General features: G+C 50.8%; 16 non-coding genes and 1 pseudogene across 16 annotated transcripts; all 17 read right to left on the bottom strand.

The window, feature by feature from the left end:
* Positions 1 to 351: 351 nt before the first annotated feature.
* LOC141347204 (U2 spliceosomal RNA) lies at positions 352 to 542 on the bottom strand. Its single transcript, XR_012357321.1, has one exon. It is a non-coding gene; the product is annotated as a U2 spliceosomal RNA (small nuclear RNA).
* A 953-nt stretch (positions 543 to 1,495) lies between these two features.
* On the bottom strand, positions 1,496 to 1,659 carry LOC141346953 (U1 spliceosomal RNA). Its single transcript, XR_012357277.1, has one exon. It is a non-coding gene; the product is annotated as a U1 spliceosomal RNA (small nuclear RNA).
* A 366-nt stretch (positions 1,660 to 2,025) lies between these two features.
* LOC141347156 (U2 spliceosomal RNA) lies at positions 2,026 to 2,216 on the bottom strand. Its single transcript, XR_012357314.1, has one exon. It is a non-coding gene; the product is annotated as a U2 spliceosomal RNA (small nuclear RNA).
* A 951-nt stretch (positions 2,217 to 3,167) lies between these two features.
* Positions 3,168 to 3,331, bottom strand: LOC141346961 (U1 spliceosomal RNA). The gene has a single exon (XR_012357278.1). It is a non-coding gene; the product is annotated as a U1 spliceosomal RNA (small nuclear RNA).
* A 366-nt stretch (positions 3,332 to 3,697) lies between these two features.
* LOC141347163 (U2 spliceosomal RNA) lies at positions 3,698 to 3,888 on the bottom strand. Its single transcript, XR_012357315.1, has one exon. It is a non-coding gene; the product is annotated as a U2 spliceosomal RNA (small nuclear RNA).
* A 953-nt stretch (positions 3,889 to 4,841) lies between these two features.
* On the bottom strand, positions 4,842 to 5,005 carry LOC141346967 (U1 spliceosomal RNA). Its single transcript, XR_012357279.1, has one exon. It is a non-coding gene; the product is annotated as a U1 spliceosomal RNA (small nuclear RNA).
* A 366-nt stretch (positions 5,006 to 5,371) lies between these two features.
* Positions 5,372 to 5,562, bottom strand: LOC141347169 (U2 spliceosomal RNA). Its single transcript, XR_012357316.1, has one exon. It is a non-coding gene; the product is annotated as a U2 spliceosomal RNA (small nuclear RNA).
* Positions 5,563 to 6,513: 951 nt separating this feature from the next.
* On the bottom strand, positions 6,514 to 6,677 carry LOC141346973 (U1 spliceosomal RNA). Its single transcript, XR_012357280.1, has one exon. It is a non-coding gene; the product is annotated as a U1 spliceosomal RNA (small nuclear RNA).
* Positions 6,678 to 7,043: 366 nt separating this feature from the next.
* Positions 7,044 to 7,234, bottom strand: LOC141347175 (U2 spliceosomal RNA). The gene has a single exon (XR_012357317.1). It is a non-coding gene; the product is annotated as a U2 spliceosomal RNA (small nuclear RNA).
* Positions 7,235 to 8,185: 951 nt separating this feature from the next.
* On the bottom strand, positions 8,186 to 8,349 carry LOC141346981 (U1 spliceosomal RNA). Its single transcript, XR_012357282.1, has one exon. It is a non-coding gene; the product is annotated as a U1 spliceosomal RNA (small nuclear RNA).
* Positions 8,350 to 8,715: 366 nt separating this feature from the next.
* LOC141347183 (U2 spliceosomal RNA) lies at positions 8,716 to 8,906 on the bottom strand. The gene has a single exon (XR_012357318.1). It is a non-coding gene; the product is annotated as a U2 spliceosomal RNA (small nuclear RNA).
* Positions 8,907 to 9,859: 953 nt separating this feature from the next.
* LOC141346989 (U1 spliceosomal RNA) lies at positions 9,860 to 10,023 on the bottom strand. The gene has a single exon (XR_012357283.1). It is a non-coding gene; the product is annotated as a U1 spliceosomal RNA (small nuclear RNA).
* A 366-nt stretch (positions 10,024 to 10,389) lies between these two features.
* On the bottom strand, positions 10,390 to 10,580 carry LOC141347190 (U2 spliceosomal RNA). Its single transcript, XR_012357319.1, has one exon. It is a non-coding gene; the product is annotated as a U2 spliceosomal RNA (small nuclear RNA).
* A 951-nt stretch (positions 10,581 to 11,531) lies between these two features.
* LOC141346996 (U1 spliceosomal RNA) lies at positions 11,532 to 11,695 on the bottom strand. The gene has a single exon (XR_012357285.1). It is a non-coding gene; the product is annotated as a U1 spliceosomal RNA (small nuclear RNA).
* A 366-nt stretch (positions 11,696 to 12,061) lies between these two features.
* LOC141347256 (U2 spliceosomal RNA) lies at positions 12,062 to 12,233 on the bottom strand (annotated as a pseudogene).
* A 6,481-nt stretch (positions 12,234 to 18,714) lies between these two features.
* On the bottom strand, positions 18,715 to 18,878 carry LOC141347004 (U1 spliceosomal RNA). Its single transcript, XR_012357288.1, has one exon. It is a non-coding gene; the product is annotated as a U1 spliceosomal RNA (small nuclear RNA).
* Positions 18,879 to 19,244: 366 nt separating this feature from the next.
* On the bottom strand, positions 19,245 to 19,435 carry LOC141347197 (U2 spliceosomal RNA). Its single transcript, XR_012357320.1, has one exon. It is a non-coding gene; the product is annotated as a U2 spliceosomal RNA (small nuclear RNA).
* Positions 19,436 to 22,052: the final 2,617 nt, after the last annotated feature.

Consider the following 22,052-nt stretch of genomic DNA (forward strand, 5'->3'; position numbering starts at 1 on the left):
CTGTCAGAGGAACCGCTTCCCTGTCTACCATCCTTATCAACGGTGACCCCCATCCCAAGCAAAGGAAGGGCGGGTGCCCTGCGTTGACCAAGCGTCTTCTTCTTCTCTTGCTTAATGGCGGATCGCAAACAACTTTTAGGTGCATCGCGCCACCCGCTGCACAGAAGTGTGTAACATCACGTCGTTTGAGCGTTCTTGTGTTCTATTTATTAGCCCAGAGTTTTTACCCCACCTCATTATCAGAAGACTCCAAAGACTTCAGATGGGCGTGCCGGGTGGGGAGACCTCAAGAAACGGGAAGCACGGCTTTGAACCCGACGTCACCGGCTCTGCTATTAGACACAAAAATAGGGAAAGCGCACCGTTCCTGGAAACACTGCAATACCAGGCCGATGCATGGAGTGGACGGAGCAAGCCCCGGCTCCAGCTCCCTGATCCAAAAATCGATTTAATATGCAGTCCCCGGGTAGGGGACGTATCAGATATTAAACTGATAAGAACAGATACTACACTTGATCTTAGCCAAAAGGCCGAGAAGCGATGCCGTTGTGAGGCGGCGGGGAGGAAGCCGGAAACAGCGGCGGCCACCTCGGCCGCGGGCGGTCGCAGAGCCCTGAAACGTCGGGGGACGGCAGTACCCACCCCCGCCCGCAACGTCACCGAGCCTCGCCCCGATCGGCCGGGCGGTGGCGCTGCAGCGATGGAGAGTACGGCATCGCTCGTAACTCCCAAACGGTTTGTCGCAGAGCCACGTGCCTCGTGTCATCGGAATCCTTGGCTCGAGCCGGACGAGAAGCAGGCCTCGGATTCGCTCGTCGCACTGACGAAATTTTCGGCTATTTTGGATTTCGTCGAAAACCTACTTTTGCAAACCAGCGCTAGGCATTTGGCCCAGTCCGACCCGGAGCAGTGCAGAAAGATTCCCTGGAGTCTGACTGTCAATAATGATCCAAAAAACCCGGAAATTTCCATTCACCCTGGCGAGGGGACCCCAAAACGTTGGAAGGTCGTGTGGCCGAGTTTGCTAAAATGGCTATAACTCCCGCAAGGAATGAGATCGGTTCACCCAAATCGGCACACCTGTGCAGGGGCTCGGTCTGTGGTCAGGTGTAAAGGGGCGCTGCGACTGGCCACTTGGTGGCGCTGTAAGGTAAAAAAAAATAGGAAAAGGATACAAAAAGGACAGCCAAACAAACACGCAAACAGCTACAGCTACGCAACGCTTAGTCCAAACAAAAAGCGAGGTCTGTGAGAAATTTGAACTGAAACGCCCCCCAGGGGGCGATCTTTCAAGACCGCGAGTGACTTTGTTTTCACGCACAACACACACACACACACACCAGGTGACAGACCTCCTCACTCTGAACAACTCTCTAAACCATTGATCATCCAGGAAAAAAAAGAGATAAAGACCAAACCACAGCAAAACAAACAAACAAACGAAAAAAGAGACAAAAACCCAACAAAAACATCTGCCTTTTCAAACCAACAAATCCAGGGGAGAGCGCGAACGCAGTCCCCCACTACCATAAATTATGCAGTCGAGATTCCCACATTTGGGGAATTCGCAGGGGTCAGCACGGCCGGAGTGCAATGGACGAGCCTCGCCCTGGGTGAACCACCTTCTTGATCATGGTGTCTCCCCTGCCAGGTAAGTATGAAGCTTTAGGCCGCCTGTCAGAGGAACCGCTTCCCTGTCTACCATCCTTATCAACGGTGACCCCCATCCCAAGCAAAGGAAGGGCGGGTGCCCTGCGTTGACCAAGCGTCTTCTTCTTCTCTTGCTTAATGGCGGATCGCAAACAACTTTTAGGTGCATCGCGCCACCCGCTGCACAGAAGTGTGTAACATCACGTCGTTTGAGCGTTCTTGTGTTCTATTTATTAGCCCAGAGTTTTTACCCCACCTCATTATCAGAAGACTCCAAAGACTTCAGATGGGCGTGCCGGGTGGGGAGACCTCAAGAAACGGGAAGCACGGCTTTGAACCCGACGTCACCGGCTCTGCTATTAGACACAAAAATAGGGAAAGCGCACCGTTCCTGGAAACACTGCAATACCAGGCCGATGCATGGAGTGGACGGAGCAAGCCCCGGCTCCAGCTCCCTGATCCAAAAATCAATTTAATATGCAGTCCCCGGGTAGGGGACGTATCAGATATTAAACTGATAAGAACAGATACTACACTTGATCTTAGCCAAAAGGCCGAGAAGCGATGCCGTTGTGAGGCGGCGGGGAGGAAGCCGGAAACAGCGGCGGCCACCTCGGCCGCGGGCGGTCGCAGAGCCCTGAAACGTCGGGGGACGGCAGTACCCACCCCCGCCCGCAACGTCACCGAGCCTCGCCCCGATCGGCCGGGCGGTGGCGCTGCAGCGATGGAGAGTACGGCATCGCTCGTAACTCCCAAACGGTTTGTCGCAGAGCCACGTGCCTCGTGTCATCGGAATCCTTGGCTCGAGCCGGACGAGAAGCAGGCCTCGGATTCGCTCGTCGCACTGACGAAATTTTCGGCTATTTTGGATTTCGTCGAAAACCTACTTTTGCAAACCAGCGCTAGGCATTTGGCCCAGTCCGACCCGGAGCAGTGCAGAAAGATTCCCTGGAGTCTGACTGTCAATAATGATCCAAAAAACCCGGAAATTTCCATTCACCCTGGCGAGGGGACCCCAAAACGTTCGAAGGTCGTGTGGCCGAGTTTGCTAAAATGGCTATAACTCCCGCAAGGAATGAGATCGGTTCACCCAAATCGGCACACCTGTGCAGGGGCTCGGTCTGTGGTCAGGTGTAAAGGGGCGCTGCGACTGGCCACTTGGTGGCGCTGTAAGGTCAAAAAAAATAGGAAAAGGATACAAAAAGGACAGCCAAACAAACACGCAAACAGCTACAGCTACGCAACGCTTAGTCCAAACAAAAAGCGAGGTCTGTGAGAAATTTGAACTGAAACGCCCCCCAGGGGGCGATCTTTCAAGACCGCGAGTGACTTTGTTTTCACGCACAACACACACACACACACCAGGTGACAGACCTCCTCACTCTGAACAACTCTCTAAACCATTGATCATCCAGGAAAAAAAAGAGATAAAGACCAAACCACAGCAAAACAAACAAACAAACGAAAAAAGAGACAAAAACCCAACAAAAACATCTGCCTTTTCAAACCAACAAATCCAGGGGAGAGCGCGAACGCAGTCCCCCACTACCATAAATTATGCAGTCGAGATTCCCACATTTGGGGAATTCGCAGGGGTCAGCACGGCCGGAGTGCAATGGACGAGCCTCGCCCTGGGTGAACCACCTTCTTGATCATGGTGTCTCCCCTGCCAGGTAAGTATGAAGCTTTAGGCCGCCTGTCAGAGGAACCGCTTCCCTGTCTACCATCCTTATCAACGGTGACCCCCATCCCAAGCAAAGGAAGGGCGGGTGCCCTGCGTTGACCAAGCGTCTTCTTCTTCTCTTGCTTAATGGCGGATCGCAAACAACTTTTAGGTGCATCGCGCCACCCGCTGCACAGAAGTGTGTAACATCACGTCGTTTGAGCGTTCTTGTGTTCTATTTATTAGCCCAGAGTTTTTACCCCACCTCATTATCAGAAGACTCCAAAGACTTCAGATGGGCGTGCCGGGTGGGGAGACCTCAAGAAACGGGAAGCACGGCTTTGAACCCGACGTCACCGGCTCTGCTATTAGACACAAAAATAGGGAAAGCGCACCGTTCCTGGAAACACTGCAATACCAGGCCGATGCATGGAGTGGACGGAGCAAGCCCCGGCTCCAGCTCCCTGATCCAAAAATCAATTTAATATGCAGTCCCCGGGTAGGGGACGTATCAGATATTAAACTGATAAGAACAGATACTACACTTGATCTTAGCCAAAAGGCCGAGAAGCGATGCCGTTGTGAGGCGGCGGGGAGGAAGCCGGAAACAGCGGCGGCCACCTCGGCCGCGGGCGGTCGCAGAGCCCTGAAACGTCGGGGGACGGCAGTACCCACCCCCGCCCGCAACGTCACCGAGCCTCGCCCCGATCGGCCGGGCGGTGGCGCTGCAGCGATGGAGAGTACGGCATCGCTCGTAACTCCCAAACGGTTTGTCGCAGAGCCACGTGCCTCGTGTCATCGGAATCCTTGGCTCGAGCCGGACGAGAAGCAGGCCTCGGATTCGCTCGTCGCACTGACGAAATTTTCGGCTATTTTGGATTTCGTCGAAAACCTACTTTTGCAAACCAGCGCTAGGCATTTGGCCCAGTCCGACCCGGAGCAGTGCAGAAAGATTCCCTGGAGTCTGACTGTCAATAATGATCCAAAAAACCCGGAAATTTCCATTCACCCTGGCGAGGGGACCCCAAAACGTTGGAAGGTCGTGTGGCCGAGTTTGCTAAAATGGCTATAACTCCCGCAAGGAATGAGATCGGTTCACCCAAATCGGCACACCTGTGCAGGGGCTCGGTCTGTGGTCAGGTGTAAAGGGGCGCTGCGACTGGCCACTTGGTGGCGCTGTAAGGTCAAAAAAAATAGGAAAAGGATACAAAAAGGACAGCCAAACAAACACGCAAACAGCTACAGCTACGCAACGCTTAGTCCAAACAAAAAGCGAGGTCTGTGAGAAATTTGAACTGAAACGCCCCCCAGGGGGCGATCTTTCAAGACCGCGAGTGACTTTGTTTTCACGCACAACACACACACACACACACCAGGTGACAGACCTCCTCACTCTGAACAACTCTCTAAACCATTGATCATCCAGGAAAAAAAAGAGATAAAGACCAAACCACAGCAAAACAAACAAACAAACGAAAAAAGAGACAAAAACCCAACAAAAACATCTGCCTTTTCAAACCAACAAATCCAGGGGAGAGCGCGAACGCAGTCCCCCACTACCATAAATTATGCAGTCGAGATTCCCACATTTGGGGAATTCGCAGGGGTCAGCACGGCCGGAGTGCAATGGACGAGCCTCGCCCTGGGTGAACCACCTTCTTGATCATGGTGTCTCCCCTGCCAGGTAAGTATGAAGCTTTAGGCCGCCTGTCAGAGGAACCGCTTCCCTGTCTACCATCCTTATCAACGGTGACCCCCATCCCAAGCAAAGGAAGGGCGGGTGCCCTGCGTTGACCAAGCGTCTTCTTCTTCTCTTGCTTAATGGCGGATCGCAAACAACTTTTAGGTGCATCGCGCCACCCGCTGCACAGAAGTGTGTAACATCACGTCGTTTGAGCGTTCTTGTGTTCTATTTATTAGCCCAGAGTTTTTACCCCACCTCATTATCAGAAGACTCCAAAGACTTCAGATGGGCGTGCCGGGTGGGGAGACCTCAAGAAACGGGAAGCACGGCTTTGAACCCGACGTCACCGGCTCTGCTATTAGACACAAAAATAGGGAAAGCGCACCGTTCCTGGAAACACTGCAATACCAGGCCGATGCATGGAGTGGACGGAGCAAGCCCCGGCTCCAGCTCCCTGATCCAAAAATCAATTTAATATGCAGTCCCCGGGTAGGGGACGTATCAGATATTAAACTGATAAGAACAGATACTACACTTGATCTTAGCCAAAAGGCCGAGAAGCGATGCCGTTGTGAGGCGGCGGGGAGGAAGCCGGAAACAGCGGCGGCCACCTCGGCCGCGGGCGGTCGCAGAGCCCTGAAACGTCGGGGGACGGCAGTACCCACCCCCGCCCGCAACGTCACCGAGCCTCGCCCCGATCGGCCGGGCGGTGGCGCTGCAGCGATGGAGAGTACGGCATCGCTCGTAACTCCCAAACGGTTTGTCGCAGAGCCACGTGCCTCGTGTCATCGGAATCCTTGGCTCGAGCCGGACGAGAAGCAGGCCTCGGATTCGCTCGTCGCACTGACGAAATTTTCGGCTATTTTGGATTTCGTCGAAAACCTACTTTTGCAAACCAGCGCTAGGCATTTGGCCCAGTCCGACCCGGAGCAGTGCAGAAAGATTCCCTGGAGTCTGACTGTCAATAATGATCCAAAAAACCCGGAAATTTCCATTCACCCTGGCGAGGGGACCCCAAAACGTTGGAAGGTCGTGTGGCCGAGTTTGCTAAAATGGCTATAACTCCCGCAAGGAATGAGATCGGTTCACCCAAATCGGCACACCTGTGCAGGGGCTCGGTCTGTGGTCAGGTGTAAAGGGGCGCTGCGACTGGCCACTTGGTGGCGCTGTAAGGTCAAAAAAAATAGGAAAAGGATACAAAAAGGACAGCCAAACAAACACGCAAACAGCTACAGCTACGCAACGCTTAGTCCAAACAAAAAGCGAGGTCTGTGAGAAATTTGAACTGAAACGCCCCCCAGGGGGCGATCTTTCAAGACCGCGAGTGACTTTGTTTTCACGCACAACACACACACACACACCAGGTGACAGACCTCCTCACTCTGAACAACTCTCTAAACCATTGATCATCCAGGAAAAAAAAGAGATAAAGACCAAACCACAGCAAAACAAACAAACAAACGAAAAAAGAGACAAAAACCCAACAAAAACATCTGCCTTTTCAAACCAACAAATCCAGGGGAGAGCGCGAACGCAGTCCCCCACTACCATAAATTATGCAGTCGAGATTCCCACATTTGGGGAATTCGCAGGGGTCAGCACGGCCGGAGTGCAATGGACGAGCCTCGCCCTGGGTGAACCACCTTCTTGATCATGGTGTCTCCCCTGCCAGGTAAGTATGAAGCTTTAGGCCGCCTGTCAGAGGAACCGCTTCCCTGTCTACCATCCTTATCAACGGTGACCCCCATCCCAAGCAAAGGAAGGGCGGGTGCCCTGCGTTGACCAAGCGTCTTCTTCTTCTCTTGCTTAATGGCGGATCGCAAACAACTTTTAGGTGCATCGCGCCACCCGCTGCACAGAAGTGTGTAACATCACGTCGTTTGAGCGTTCTTGTGTTCTATTTATTAGCCCAGAGTTTTTACCCCACCTCATTATCAGAAGACTCCAAAGACTTCAGATGGGCGTGCCGGGTGGGGAGACCTCAAGAAACGGGAAGCACGGCTTTGAACCCGACGTCACCGGCTCTGCTATTAGACACAAAAATAGGGAAAGCGCACCGTTCCTGGAAACACTGCAATACCAGGCCGATGCATGGAGTGGACGGAGCAAGCCCCGGCTCCAGCTCCCTGATCCAAAAATCAATTTAATATGCAGTCCCCGGGTAGGGGACGTATCAGATATTAAACTGATAAGAACAGATACTACACTTGATCTTAGCCAAAAGGCCGAGAAGCGATGCCGTTGTGAGGCGGCGGGGAGGAAGCCGGAAACAGCGGCGGCCACCTCGGCCGCGGGCGGTCGCAGAGCCCTGAAACGTCGGGGGACGGCAGTACCCACCCCCGCCCGCAACGTCACCGAGCCTCGCCCCGATCGGCCGGGCGGTGGCGCTGCAGCGATGGAGAGTACGGCATCGCTCGTAACTCCCAAACGGTTTGTCGCAGAGCCACGTGCCTCGTGTCATCGGAATCCTTGGCTCGAGCCGGACGAGAAGCAGGCCTCGGATTCGCTCGTCGCACTGACGAAATTTTCGGCTATTTTGGATTTCGTCGAAAACCTACTTTTGCAAACCAGCGCTAGGCATTTGGCCCAGTCCGACCCGGAGCAGTGCAGAAAGATTCCCTGGAGTCTGACTGTCAATAATGATCCAAAAAACCCGGAAATTTCCATTCACCCTGGCGAGGGGACCCCAAAACGTTGGAAGGTCGTGTGGCCGAGTTTGCTAAAATGGCTATAACTCCCGCAAGGAATGAGATCGGTTCACCCAAATCGGCACACCTGTGCAGGGGCTCGGTCTGTGGTCAGGTGTAAAGGGGCGCTGCGACTGGCCACTTGGTGGCGCTGTAAGGTCAAAAAAAATAGGAAAAGGATACAAAAAGGACAGCCAAACAAACACGCAAACAGCTACAGCTACGCAACGCTTAGTCCAAACAAAAAGCGAGGTCTGTGAGAAATTTGAACTGAAACGCCCCCCAGGGGGCGATCTTTCAAGACCGCGAGTGACTTTGTTTTCACGCACAACACACACACACACACCAGGTGACAGACCTCCTCACTCTGAACAACTCTCTAAACCATTGATCATCCAGGAAAAAAAAGAGATAAAGACCAAACCACAGCAAAACAAACAAACAAACGAAAAAAGAGACAAAAACCCAACAAAAACATCTGCCTTTTCAAACCAACAAATCCAGGGGAGAGCGCGAACGCAGTCCCCCACTACCATAAATTATGCAGTCGAGATTCCCACATTTGGGGAATTCGCAGGGGTCAGCACGGCCGGAGTGCAATGGACGAGCCTCGCCCTGGGTGAACCACCTTCTTGATCATGGTGTCTCCCCTGCCAGGTAAGTATGAAGCTTTAGGCCGCCTGTCAGAGGAACCGCTTCCCTGTCTACCATCCTTATCAACGGTGACCCCCATCCCAAGCAAAGGAAGGGCGGGTGCCCTGCGTTGACCAAGCGTCTTCTTCTTCTCTTGCTTAATGGCGGATCGCAAACAACTTTTAGGTGCATCGCGCCACCCGCTGCACAGAAGTGTGTAACATCACGTCGTTTGAGCGTTCTTGTGTTCTATTTATTAGCCCAGAGTTTTTACCCCACCTCATTATCAGAAGACTCCAAAGACTTCAGATGGGCGTGCCGGGTGGGGAGACCTCAAGAAACGGGAAGCACGGCTTTGAACCCGACGTCACCGGCTCTGCTATTAGACACAAAAATAGGGAAAGCGCACCGTTCCTGGAAACACTGCAATACCAGGCCGATGCATGGAGTGGACGGAGCAAGCCCCGGCTCCAGCTCCCTGATCCAAAAATCAATTTAATATGCAGTCCCCGGGTAGGGGACGTATCAGATATTAAACTGATAAGAACAGATACTACACTTGATCTTAGCCAAAAGGCCGAGAAGCGATGCCGTTGTGAGGCGGCGGGGAGGAAGCCGGAAACAGCGGCGGCCACCTCGGCCGCGGGCGGTCGCAGAGCCCTGAAACGTCGGGGGACGGCAGTACCCACCCCCGCCCGCAACGTCACCGAGCCTCGCCCCGATCGGCCGGGCGGTGGCGCTGCAGCGATGGAGAGTACGGCATCGCTCGTAACTCCCAAACGGTTTGTCGCAGAGCCACGTGCCTCGTGTCATCGGAATCCTTGGCTCGAGCCGGACGAGAAGCAGGCCTCGGATTCGCTCGTCGCACTGACGAAATTTTCGGCTATTTTGGATTTCGTCGAAAACCTACTTTTGCAAACCAGCGCTAGGCATTTGGCCCAGTCCGACCCGGAGCAGTGCAGAAAGATTCCCTGGAGTCTGACTGTCAATAATGATCCAAAAAACCCGGAAATTTCCATTCACCCTGGCGAGGGGACCCCAAAACGTTGGAAGGTCGTGTGGCCGAGTTTGCTAAAATGGCTATAACTCCCGCAAGGAATGAGATCGGTTCACCCAAATCGGCACACCTGTGCAGGGGCTCGGTCTGTGGTCAGGTGTAAAGGGGCGCTGCGACTGGCCACTTGGTGGCGCTGTAAGGTCAAAAAAAATAGGAAAAGGATACAAAAAGGACAGCCAAACAAACACGCAAACAGCTACAGCTACGCAACGCTTAGTCCAAACAAAAAGCGAGGTCTGTGAGAAATTTGAACTGAAACGCCCCCCAGGGGGCGATCTTTCAAGACCGCGAGTGACTTTGTTTTCACGCACAACACACACACACACACACCAGGTGACAGACCTCCTCACTCTGAACAACTCTCTAAACCATTGATCATCCAGGAAAAAAAAGAGATAAAGACCAAACCACAGCAAAACAAACAAACAAACGAAAAAAGAGACAAAAACCCAACAAAAACATCTGCCTTTTCAAACCAACAAATCCAGGGGAGAGCGCGAACGCAGTCCCCCACTACCATAAATTATGCAGTCGAGATTCCCACATTTGGGGAATTCGCAGGGGTCAGCACGGCCGGAGTGCAATGGACGAGCCTCGCCCTGGGTGAACCACCTTCTTGATCATGGTGTCTCCCCTGCCAGGTAAGTATGAAGCTTTAGGCCGCCTGTCAGAGGAACCGCTTCCCTGTCTACCATCCTTATCAACGGTGACCCCCATCCCAAGCAAAGGAAGGGCGGGTGCCCTGCGTTGACCAAGCGTCTTCTTCTTCTCTTGCTTAATGGCGGATCGCAAACAACTTTTAGGTGCATCGCGCCACCCGCTGCACAGAAGTGTGTAACATCACGTCGTTTGAGCGTTCTTGTGTTCTATTTATTAGCCCAGAGTTTTTACCCCACCTCATTATCAGAAGACTCCAAAGACTTCAGATGGGCGTGCCGGGTGGGGAGACCTCAAGAAACGGGAAGCACGGCTTTGAACCCGACGTCACCGGCTCTGCTATTAGACACAAAAATAGGGAAAGCGCACCGTTCCTGGAAACACTGCAATACCAGGCCGATGCATGGAGTGGACGGAGCAAGCCCCGGCTCCAGCTCCCTGATCCAAAAATCAATTTAATATGCAGTCCCCGGGTAGGGGACGTATCAGATATTAAACTGATAAGAACAGATACTACACTTGATCTTAGCCAAAAGGCCGAGAAGCGATGCCGTTGTGAGGCGGCGGGGAGGAAGCCGGAAACAGCGGCGGCCACCTCGGCCGCGGGCGGTCGCAGAGCCCTGAAACGTCGGGGGACGGCAGTACCCACCCCCGCCCGCAACGTCACCGAGCCTCGCCCCGATCGGCCGGGCGGTGGCGCTGCAGCGATGGAGAGTACGGCATCGCTCGTAACTCCCAAACGGTTTGTCGCAGAGCCACGTGCCTCGTGTCATCGGAATCCTTGGCTCGAGCCGGACGAGAAGCAGGCCTCGGATTCGCTCGTCGCACTGACGAAATTTTCGGCTATTTTGGATTTCGTCGAAAACCTACTTTTGCAAACCAGCGCTAGGCATTTGGCCCAGTCCGACCCGGAGCAGTGCAGAAAGATTCCCTGGAGTCTGACTGTCAATAATGATCCAAAAAACCCGGAAATTTCCATTCACCCTGGCGAGGGGACCCCAAAACGTTGGAAGGTCGTGTGGCCGAGTTTGCTAAAATGGCTATAACTCCCGCAAGGAATGAGATCGGTTCACCCAAATCGGCACACCTGTGCAGGGGCTCGGTCTGTGGTCAGGTGTAAAGGGGCGCTGCGACTGGCCACTTGGTGGCGCTGTAAGGTCAAAAAAAATAGGAAAAGGATACAAAAAGGACAGCCAAACAAACACGCAAACAGCTACAGCTACGCAACGCTTAGTCCAAACAAAAAGCGAGGTCTGTGAGAAATTTGAACTGAAACGCCCCCCAGGGGGCGATCTTTCAAGACCGCGAGTGACTTTGTTTTCACGCACAACACACACACACACACCAGGTGACAGACCTCCTCACTCTGAACAACTCTCTAAACCATTGATCATCCAGGAAAAAAAAGAGATAAAGACCAAACCACAGCAAAACAAACAAACAAACGAAAAAAGAGACAAAAACCCAACAAAAACATCTGCCTTTTCAAACCAACAAATCCAGGGGAGAGCGCGAACGCAGTCCCCCACTACCATAAATTATGCAGTCGAGATTCCCACATTTGGGGAATTCGCAGGGGTCAGCACGGCCGGAGTGCAATGGACGAGCCTCGCCCTGGGTGAACCACCTTCTTGATCATGGTGTCTCCCCTGCCAGGTAAGTATGAAGCTTTAGGCCGCCTGTCAGAGGAACCGCTTCCCTGTCTACCATCCTTATCAACGGTGACCCCCATCCCAAGCAAAGGAAGGGCGGGTGCCCTGCGTTGACCAAGCGTCTTCTTCTTCTCTTGCTTAATGGCGGATCGCAAACAACTTTTAGGTGCATCGCGCCACCCGCTGCACAGAAGTGTGTAACATCACGTCGTTTGAGCGTTCTTGTGTTCTATTTATTAGCCCAGAGTTTTTACCCCACCTCATTATCAGAAGACTCCAAAGACTTCAGATGGGCGTGCCGGGTGGGGAGACCTCAAGAAACGGGAAGCACGGCTTTGAACCCGACGTCACCGGCTCTGCTATTAGACACAAAAATAGGGAAAGCGCACCGTTCCTGGAAACACTGCAATACCAGGCCGATGCATGGAGTGGACGGAGCAAGCCCCGGCTCCAGCTCCCTGATCCAAAAATCAATTTAATATGCAGTCCCCGGGTAGGGGACGTATCAGATATTAAACTGATAAGAACAGATTTTTTCTTTCGAAAATGTTTTATTGTCACCATTTTCAAACAATTATTTCACACATACATTTTTTTCTTTTAATACACATTTTTTAAAAACAAGCATGAATAAATAGAATAAATACACATGGTTTAAAAGGAAATACAATCATTGATAAAAACCAAAACAAAATAATCTTTTAAAACCATTGTGTTAGCTTGTTTTAAAAGTCCATGTTGTTGTGTGTGTTAAAATGTGTGAGTGTTAAAACATAAAATACAGATTTAAAATGACCACAAGCATCTTATACAACAAAACACAATAAAAACACCAATTAAAAGACTTTAAAAGTCATCTCTTGTGCAAAACCGGGGGTGAGTCCTTATCAAGCATGTCATCACCCCACTCCCCAGAACAGGCCAGTGCGATGTTATTGCCTGGGCTCAGCGGAGATCCCCTCTCCTCCGGCCCGCTGGCCCGCTGTTCCCGTAGCCAGAGTGGTGAGGGTGCATCTACGGGCAGCCAGGGACGGTGGCGGCCGGGACCCTTTGTGTGCGACCCCGGCCCCCTCGTCCGAATATCGTCGTCCGGTACCCCTGCAGCATTGATGTTACCTTTAGCTCGCATGCATGGAGGGGTACCGTAACGCGCTTCCCCACCAGCAGATTTCTGGTGGCCCAGATGGCATCCTTGATGACGTTAAGGGTGAGCCAGAGCGAGGTAAAGTCCTGTGCTGTCAAATCCTTCAAGCCCCGGCCCACCCCAAGGATGGCGAGCTGGTACCCTATCTGGGCCCCACCTGCTGGTAGGCACGGGAAATACAGGGGGCCGGTCTTGGCCCACAGGGCCCGCGCAGCGCCGCACTCCCAGAGCAGATGCCGCACGGTCTCCGGGGAGTTGCATCCGGACCGTGGGCATGTCGGATTATTGGCCATGCCTCTGGAGTGCATAACCGCCCTGACCGGGAGGATCTCATGAGCCACCATCCACGACAAGTCTTTGTGCCTGTTCTGGAGAGCGGGGTGAGAGGCGTTCCTCCAAACTTCTTTGGCCTCACGTAATGTGAGGCCTGGAACTGGACTCACCGGTTCCCGGTCCTGCACAAGAGAGACAAGATGCTTGTGGTTAGTTAAAATGGTGACATCTTGATTCTCTAAAACAAACTTCTTTAAAAATTTCTTGATAAAACAGTACTCCTTAGGCAAATTAAAAGACACTGGGGTTTTTAAATCAACAGGTAAAATCTTTAAAGTTCTTAGATAGGACCCCATCCAGAATCGGGTCATGGCCGCTGTCTTGTTTCCACTGGATGGGGTCACTGCATATTGAATATGAAGTGCGGTAAAACGACTGCCTAAAAACAGGTGGGGGTCTGGGAGGCCTTTCCCTCCGTTTTCTGTCTTCTTCTTAATTACGTCTCTCTTTAGGCGCTCCCACTTGGACCCCCACAGGAAGTAAAATACCGCCCTCTCCAACTTCACCAGGAATTTTTGTGGTGGGCTAAAAACAGAAGAGACAAGTAAAATGAGAGGTAAAATCACAGATTTAAAAATTAAAACCTTACCCTCAAAAGTCAACTGTCGTAGTCCCCAAAACCCTAGTCTTTGCCTAACTTTCCCTAAAATGTCCGTCCAGTTTCCCCGTCCTCCACCCTCTCTGTCGAATTTCACTCCTAAAATTTTAAAATCATTGTTTTTAAAAGTCAAATCAAGTCCACCTGTGTCCACTTCTCCCCACGGCCCGAAGAGCTGGGCCTCGGACTTGTTCCTGTTGAGCTTAGCGCCCGAGGCCCGACCGTACCAGTCAGTCAAGTCCATTGCTCTTCGTACAGATAAAACGTCCGTGGATAAAAGAGTTATGTCGTCCATGTATAAAACACAGGTCGCCGTCAGTCCACCTGTCCCAGGTAGGTCCAGTCCTTTAATCCATTTGTCCCTTCTCAAGATCTGTGCCAGTGGCTCAATACAGACCACATACAGGAGAGGAGATAATGGGCACCCCTGCCGGACACCGCTGTGGATATTCACATTTTTGGATAAATGCCCATTAACTATAATTCTGCTGACCAATTGGTTGTATAGCAGTCCCACCCAGGCTATAAACCTCCCTGGAAACCCCATTTTTTCCAGTACCTTAAAAAGGAACTGGTGCGAGATTCGGTCGAATGCTTTTTCAAAATCTAAATTTAGGACTACTAGCCGAATATTTCTGTCTCTCGCGTAACAGATGGCGTCTCTGATCAGTATCAGGCTGTCCGTGATCTTCCTCCCGGGCACAGCACATGCTTGATCCGGGTGGATAACGTCCTTTAAAACGGTCGACATACGCATTGATAAAATTTTGCTAAAAAGTTTGCAATCAAAGTTTAAAAGCGTAATTGGTCGCCAGTTCCGTAAGTCAGTCTTGTCCCCTTTTTTATGCAAAAGTGAAACTATCCCTATTCTAAAGCTGTCGGGAAGTCTGTCGAGAGTCTCAAATTCTTTAAAAACGGTCAGTAAGTCCTGTGCTAAAATATCCCAAAATGTCAGATAAAACTCTAGAGGAAGTCCATCCACTCCAGGGGACTTTCCTCGTTTAAAACTTTTAAGAGCTATCTGCATTTCTAAAATGGTAAAATCTTGGGATAAAATAGTGCATTGACTGTCAACTTTCCTTTCTAAAAAATTTAAGACCTCTTCTACTGTATTGGCATGTACCTCTTTTTCATTATATAAATTTTGATAAAAAGATTCAGTTTCCTTTAAAATGTCCTGATTAGTGCAAAACTCCCTCCCTTGACTTTTTAAAACAGTAATTGCCCCACCCCGTGAAATGATCTTTTTAAAAAAGTACCTGGTACACTTTTCGCCTTCTTCTATCTCCTTTTCCCTGCTCCTTAAAATAACACTTTTACTTTCTACTTCGGATAAAACTGACATCTCTTCCTTGACTTTTTTAATATCTTCATTAAAATCAAAACCATTGTTTAAAAGATTAAAATACCTCTGTAGTCGTTTTTGCAGCCCCATCATGCGCCGCGTTCGCCTTTTCTTTTTTTCCCTACCTATTTTCTTAAAATACTGTCTCGTCCGTTCCTTCACCATTTCCCACCACTGTGCTCGTGAATCATAAAAGTCTTGGAGGGTCTGCCATTGGCTGAACTGCTCCCTATACTCTCTGACTACATCCTCATCTTCTAAAAGGGAGCAGTTCAGCTTCCACAGCCCTCCACCTATAGTCACACCAGTGGGGAGTGAAAGAGTGCACGACAGCATTATGTGATCGGAAAAGAAGAGGGGGGTCAATGTAGCATCAGTTGGCGGGCAGTCTCGTGTAAAAATATAGTCGATGCGAGAGGCTCTGGTGCCATCACCACTGAACCAGGTGAAGCCCTCCTCTCTCTGATGCATTGCTTTAAAACAGTCCACTAACCTAAAATCTCGGAGGAAACTTTGTAATAAAACTGATGATTTATCAACTTTAAAATCCTCCCCTACCCTCTTCCTGTCCTTTTTTGATAAAACACAATTAAAATCCCCTGCTACCACTAGGGGAGCCCTACCTAGCATGTGGGGCTGCAGGTCCTCTAAAAGCTTATACCTTTCATTTTTTTCAGTAAAACCATACACATTTAAAATGTTAAAATCCTTGCCTAAAAAAGTCAGATTTGCTAAAATTGCCCGCCCATCCCTCACCACAGTGCTGCCCTTCACCAAAATATTGGGGTTGTTAATTAAAATGGCAACACCGTCGTTTTTATTAAAATTGGACCCACTCCAGATAGATGAACCGGGGGTCCAAAGCTCCTCCCATTTCCTGTAGCTCAATAAAAAAGGCAAAGCACATTCTTGTAATAAAAACACATCTGACTTTAAAACTTTTAAATAGGATAAAACACTCTGTGCTCGTGTGTTGCTCTTCACGCTTCTCACATTTATTGTAGAGATGGTGAGAGCCATGAGCAGTATGGTTAAAACAGAGGTATAAGACATTTAAAAGAAACAACACAAAAAAAGACTACAGAAATACAATTAAAATCATGTTGTGACTTGTTTCACTTTCCCTTTCCTTTTCCCAGATGAACTGGGATCAGGCGGGAAAATGCTCGACACTTCAGGTGTTACAGAGAGACCCTCTTGTAACTCCTTTGGTGACGATGTTCTTAGCCTGAAGTGCAAAAAGGACACCTCATTTGGGGACTCTAGGGGCCACATGCGCTCCTGACCTTCTGAGTCAGAACTATCAGGATGATGTGCTGCCCTAGCTTTTTTCTCCTCTGTTTCAAACAAAGGAGATCCCGCGGGTCTCTTTTGCACTTGAGCATTTGGGAGTGAACATTCAGTCTCACTCCCACTATCCTCCCCACTAACCTCCGAGACGGTTTTTAGGGAGGAAGCCGTTTCGTCCTGTTCCTCCTCCATTTTTCCTCCATTTTCCTCTTGTTGAGGAGTGGCTTCCTCCCTCTGTTCGTTTGACTCTGCCCCTGTGGCCGCCCCACTTCCTCCTTCCTGTCCAATCCCTGAGGTTGGCGGGAGATTTGAATCTCCCGCCAAAACCTCAGGACCCGCCTCCTCGTTGGTTTGCTGTTCCGGTGGGGCGGCCATTTTGTTGCTTTTCAATTTGTTGGCAAAACTTTTTGGGCAATCTCTGTAGAGATGGGTTAATTCACCACAGAGGTTGCACTTTCTGCCATTTTGACACTCTTCAAAAGTGTGCCCAATTTCTCTGCACTTCCTGCACACTACTTCCTGACATGCCTCAGCAAGATGTCCAAGTTTGCCACACTTGCGACAAAGCTTGGGCATCCCTTGATAGTGAATGTAGCCTCTGTTCTCACCCAACACAATCATAGAAGGTATGTGACTCAGGCCATGGTAGCTGTTGGGAGCTGCCCATTGTTTGATGGGCACTCTCCACGCACAGCTCCAGATGCCATCCTCATCTAAAACCTTGACTGGTTGTCCTCGAACAGAGCAATATCTTGCCAACCACACTGCTATGTCCTCCCCACTCACAGTTTCATTAAACATCCTAACAATCACCACTTTCAGTGAATTGTCAGTCAGTTTTTCCACTGTGAACATGGAGAAATTGGCTTTACACATTTCAAACCGAGACCAGAAAGTGTTCAGCAAAGAAGCAGATGCAAAACTTACATCAAATCCACGATTCTGGGGCAGAGTCATCAAACAATTAATATCAACCGCCTTGAATTCTAGTAGCTGTTGGATGTACTTCCTAGAAAAGTCCAACCTGGACATAGACAGGAGAGCACCATCCTCTTTTTTCTTAAAGTTAAAACGCACGCTGTGGTGCCTCCTCACGCCGGCACGAGCAGCCGACATGTTGGAGGCACCCACAGCTCTAAAAACACAATAAATACAACAATAAATAAGTAAAAAGACCTTACCTTAAAACAAGAAGATTCCCCGAGAGAACGGGTCGTCGCCAGGTAAAAAGCTGCTTGTCCTTTACCTCCTGAAGGATAGGGGCGCTGTGCGACAAGCCACACACAGGCCCGTAAGGTCCCGCAAGAGGCGATCGCTGTCACTGCCGTTTGACCAGACACTAGATCTTAGCCAAAAGGCCGAGAAGCGATGCCGTTGTGAGGCGGCGGGGAGGAAGCCGGAAACAGCGGCGGCCACCTCGGCCGCGGGCGGTCGCAGAGCCCTGAAACGTCGGGGGACGGCAGTACCCACCCCCGCCCGCAACGTCACCGAGCCTCGCCCCGATCGGCCGGGCGGTGGCGCTGCAGCGATGGAGAGTACGGCATCGCTCGTAACTCCCAAACGGTTTGTCGCAGAGCCACGTGCCTCGTGTCATCGGAATCCTTGGCTCGAGCCGGACGAGAAGCAGGCCTCGGATTCGCTCGTCGCACTGACGAAATTTTCGGCTATTTTGGATTTCGTCGAAAACCTACTTTTGCAAACCAGCGCTAGGCATTTGGCCCAGTCCGACCCGGAGCAGTGCAGAAAGATTCCCTGGAGTCTGACTGTCAATAATGATCCAAAAAACCCGGAAATTTCCATTCACCCTGGCGAGGGGACCCCAAAACGTTGGAAGGTCGTGTGGCCGAGTTTGCTAAAATGGCTATAACTCCCGCAAGGAATGAGATCGGTTCACCCAAATCGGCACACCTGTGCAGGGGCTCGGTCTGTGGTCAGGTGTAAAGGGGCGCTGCGACTGGCCACTTGGTGGCGCTGTAAGGTCAAAAAAAATAGGAAAAGGATACAAAAAGGACAGCCAAACAAACACGCAAACAGCTACAGCTACGCAACGCTTAGTCCAAACAAAAAGCGAGGTCTGTGAGAAATTTGAACTGAGACGCCCCCCAGGGGGCGATCTTTCAAGACCGCGAGTGACTTTGTTTTCACGCACAACACACACACACACACCAGGTGACAGACCTCCTCACTCTGAACAACTCTCTAAACCATTGATCATCCAGGAAAAAAAAGAGATAAAGACCAAACCACAGCAAAACAAACAAACAAACGAAAAAAGAGACAAAAACCCAACAAAAACATCTGCCTTTTCAAACCAACAAATCCAGGGGAGAGCGCGAACGCAGTCCCCCACTACCATAAATTATGCAGTCGAGATTCCCACATTTGGGGAATTCGCAGGGGTCAGCACGGCCGGAGTGCAATGGACGAGCCTCGCCCTGGGTGAACCACCTTCTTGATCATGGTGTCTCCCCTGCCAGGTAAGTATGAAGCTTTAGGCCGCCTGTCAGAGGAACCGCTTCCCTGTCTACCATCCTTATCAACGGTGACCCCCATCCCAAGCAAAGGAAGGGCGGGTGCCCTGCGTTGACCAAGCGTCTTCTTCTTCTCTTGCTTAATGGCGGATCGCAAACAACTTTTAGGTGCATCGCGCCACCCGCTGCACAGAAGTGTGTAACATCACGTCGTTTGAGCGTTCTTGTGTTCTATTTATTAGCCCAGAGTTTTTACCCCACCTCATTATCAGAAGACTCCAAAGACTTCAGATGGGCGTGCCGGGTGGGGAGACCTCAAGAAACGGGAAGCACGGCTTTGAACCCGACGTCACCGGCTCTGCTATTAGACACAAAAATAGGGAAAGCGCACCGTTCCTGGAAACACTGCAATACCAGGCCGATGCATGGAGTGGACGGAGCAAGCCCCGGCTCCAGCTCCCTGATCCAAAAATCAATTTAATATGCAGTCCCCGGGTAGGGGACGTATCAGATATTAAACTGATAAGAACAGATACTACACTTGATCTTAGCCAAAAGGCCGAGAAGCGATGCCGTTGTGAGGCGGCGGGGAGGAAGCCGGAAACAGCGGCGGCCACCTCGGCCGCGGGCGGTCGCAGAGCCCTGAAACGTCGGGGGACGGCAGTACCCACCCCCGCCCGCAACGTCACCGAGCCTCGCCCCGATCGGCCGGGCGGTGGCGCTGCAGCGATGGAGAGTACGGCATCGCTCGTAACTCCCAAACGGTTTGTCGCAGAGCCACGTGCCTCGTGTCATCGGAATCCTTGGCTCGAGCCGGACGAGAAGCAGGCCTCGGATTCGCTCGTCGCACTGACGAAATTTTCGGCTATTTTGGATTTCGTCGAAAACCTACTTTTGCAAACCAGCGCTAGGCATTTGGCCCAGTCCGACCCGGAGCAGTGCAGAAAGATTCCCTGGAGTCTGACTGTCAATAATGATCCAAAAAACCCGGAAATTTCCATTCACCCTGGCGAGGGGACCCCAAAACGTTGGAAGGTCGTGTGGCCGAGTTTGCTAAAATGGCTATAACTCCCGCAAGGAATGAGATCGGTTCACCCAAATCGGCACACCTGTGCAGGGGCTCGGTCTGTGGTCAGGTGTAAAGGGGCGCTGCGACTGGCCACTTGGTGGCGCTGTAAGGTCAAAAAAAATAGGAAAAGGATACAAAAAGGACAGCCAAACAAACACGCAAACAGCTACAGCTACGCAACGCTTAGTCCAAACAAAAAGCGAGGTCTGTGAGAAATTTGAACTGAAACGCCCCCCAGGGGGCGATCTTTCAAGACCGCGAGTGACTTTGTTTTCACGCACAACACACACACACACACACACACACACACACCAGGTGACAGACCTCCTCACTCTGAACAACTCTCTAAACCATTGATCATCCAGGAAAAAAAAGAGATAAAGACCAAACCACAACAAAACAAACAAACAAACAAACGAAAAAAGAGACAAAAACCCAACAAAAACATCTGCCTTTTCAAACCAACAAATCCAGGGGAGAGCGCGAAACTTGCAAACTGCCAAGCGTCGTCTTCTTCTTCTCTTGCTTAATGGCGGATCGCAAACAACTTTTAGGTGCATAGCCCCGCCCGCTGCACAGGAGCGTGTAACATCAAGTCGTTTGAGAGTTCTTATATTCTATTTATTAGCCCAGAGTTTTTACCCCATCTCGTTTTTTGAAGACTCCAAGATTTCAGATGGGCGTGCCTGAAGGGGAGACCTCAAGAAACTGGAAGCACGGCTTTGAACCCTTTTAGCTCGCATGCATGGAGGGGTATCGTAACGCGCTTCCCCAACAGCAGATTTCTGGTGGCCCAGATGGCATCCTTGATGACATTGAGGGTGAGCCAGAGCGAGGTAAATTCCTGTGTTGTCAAATCCTTCAAGCCCCGGCCCACCCCAAAGATGGTGAGCTGGTACCCTATCTGGGCCCCACCTGCTGGTAGGCACGGGAAATACAGGGGGCGGTCTTGGCCCACAGGTCCCGCGCAGCACCGCACTCCCAGAGCAGATGTCGCACGGTGTCCGGGAAGTTGCATCCGGACCGTGGACATGTCGGGTTTTTGGCCATGCCTCTGGAGTGCATAACTGCTCTGACCGGGAGGATCTCATGAGCCACCATCCACGATAAATCTTTGTGCGGGGTGAGCAGCGTTCCTCCAAACTTCTTTGGCCTCACTTAAAGTGAGGCCTGGAACTGGACTCCCCGGTTCCCGGTCCTGCACAAGAGAGACAAGATGCTTGTTGTTAGTTAAAATGGGGACATCTTGGTTCTCTAAAAGGTATCTCTTTAAAAACTTTCTAATAAAACTGTACTCATAGGGCAAGTTAAAAGGCACTGGGCATTTTAAATCTACAGGCAAAATCTTTAGACTTCTTAGGTAAGACCCCATCCAAAATCGTGTCATTGCAGCTGTTTTGTTTGCTTTGGATGGGGTCATGGCATATTTAAAATGCAGGGCGGTGAAATAGCTGCCTAAAAACAGGTGAGGGTCTGGGAGGCCTTTTCCGCCATTTTGGGGTCTTTTCTTCACAATTGTTCTCTTCAAGCGCTCCCACTTGGACCCCCACTGAAAATAAAACACCGCCCTCTCCAGCTCTCCCAGGAATCTTTGGGGTGGACTAAAAACAGAACAGACAAGTAAAATCAGGGGTAAAATCACAGATTTAAAAATTAAAACCTTGCCTTCCAAAGTCATCTGTCTGAATCCCCAAAAACTCAGTTTTTGCCTAACTTTCCCTAACATGTCAGTCCAGTTGTCCCGTCCTCCTCACTCTTTGTCAAATTTTACACCTAAAATCTTCAAATTTGTCTTTTTAAAATCCACGTCCACGGCCTGAAGAGCTGGGCCTCGGACTTGTTTCTGTTAAGCTTAGCGCCCGAGGCCCGACCGTACCAGTCAGTCAAGTCCATTGCTCTTCATATAGATAAAACGTCCGTAGCTAAAAGAGTTACGTCGTCCATGTATAAAATACAGGTCGCTGTCAGTCCACCTGTCCCAGGAACGTTTAATCCTCTGATCCATTTATCCCTTCTCAAGATCTGTGCAAGTGGCTCGATGCAAGCCACATACAGAAGAGGAGATAAAGGACAACCATGACGGACAACGCTGTGGATGTTTACAGCTAGGGCTGGGCGA

This window comes from Garra rufa, chromosome 1, assembly GCF_049309525.1.
Source record: "Garra rufa chromosome 1, GarRuf1.0, whole genome shotgun sequence".
Lineage (NCBI taxonomy): Eukaryota > Metazoa > Chordata > Actinopteri > Cypriniformes > Cyprinidae > Garra > Garra rufa.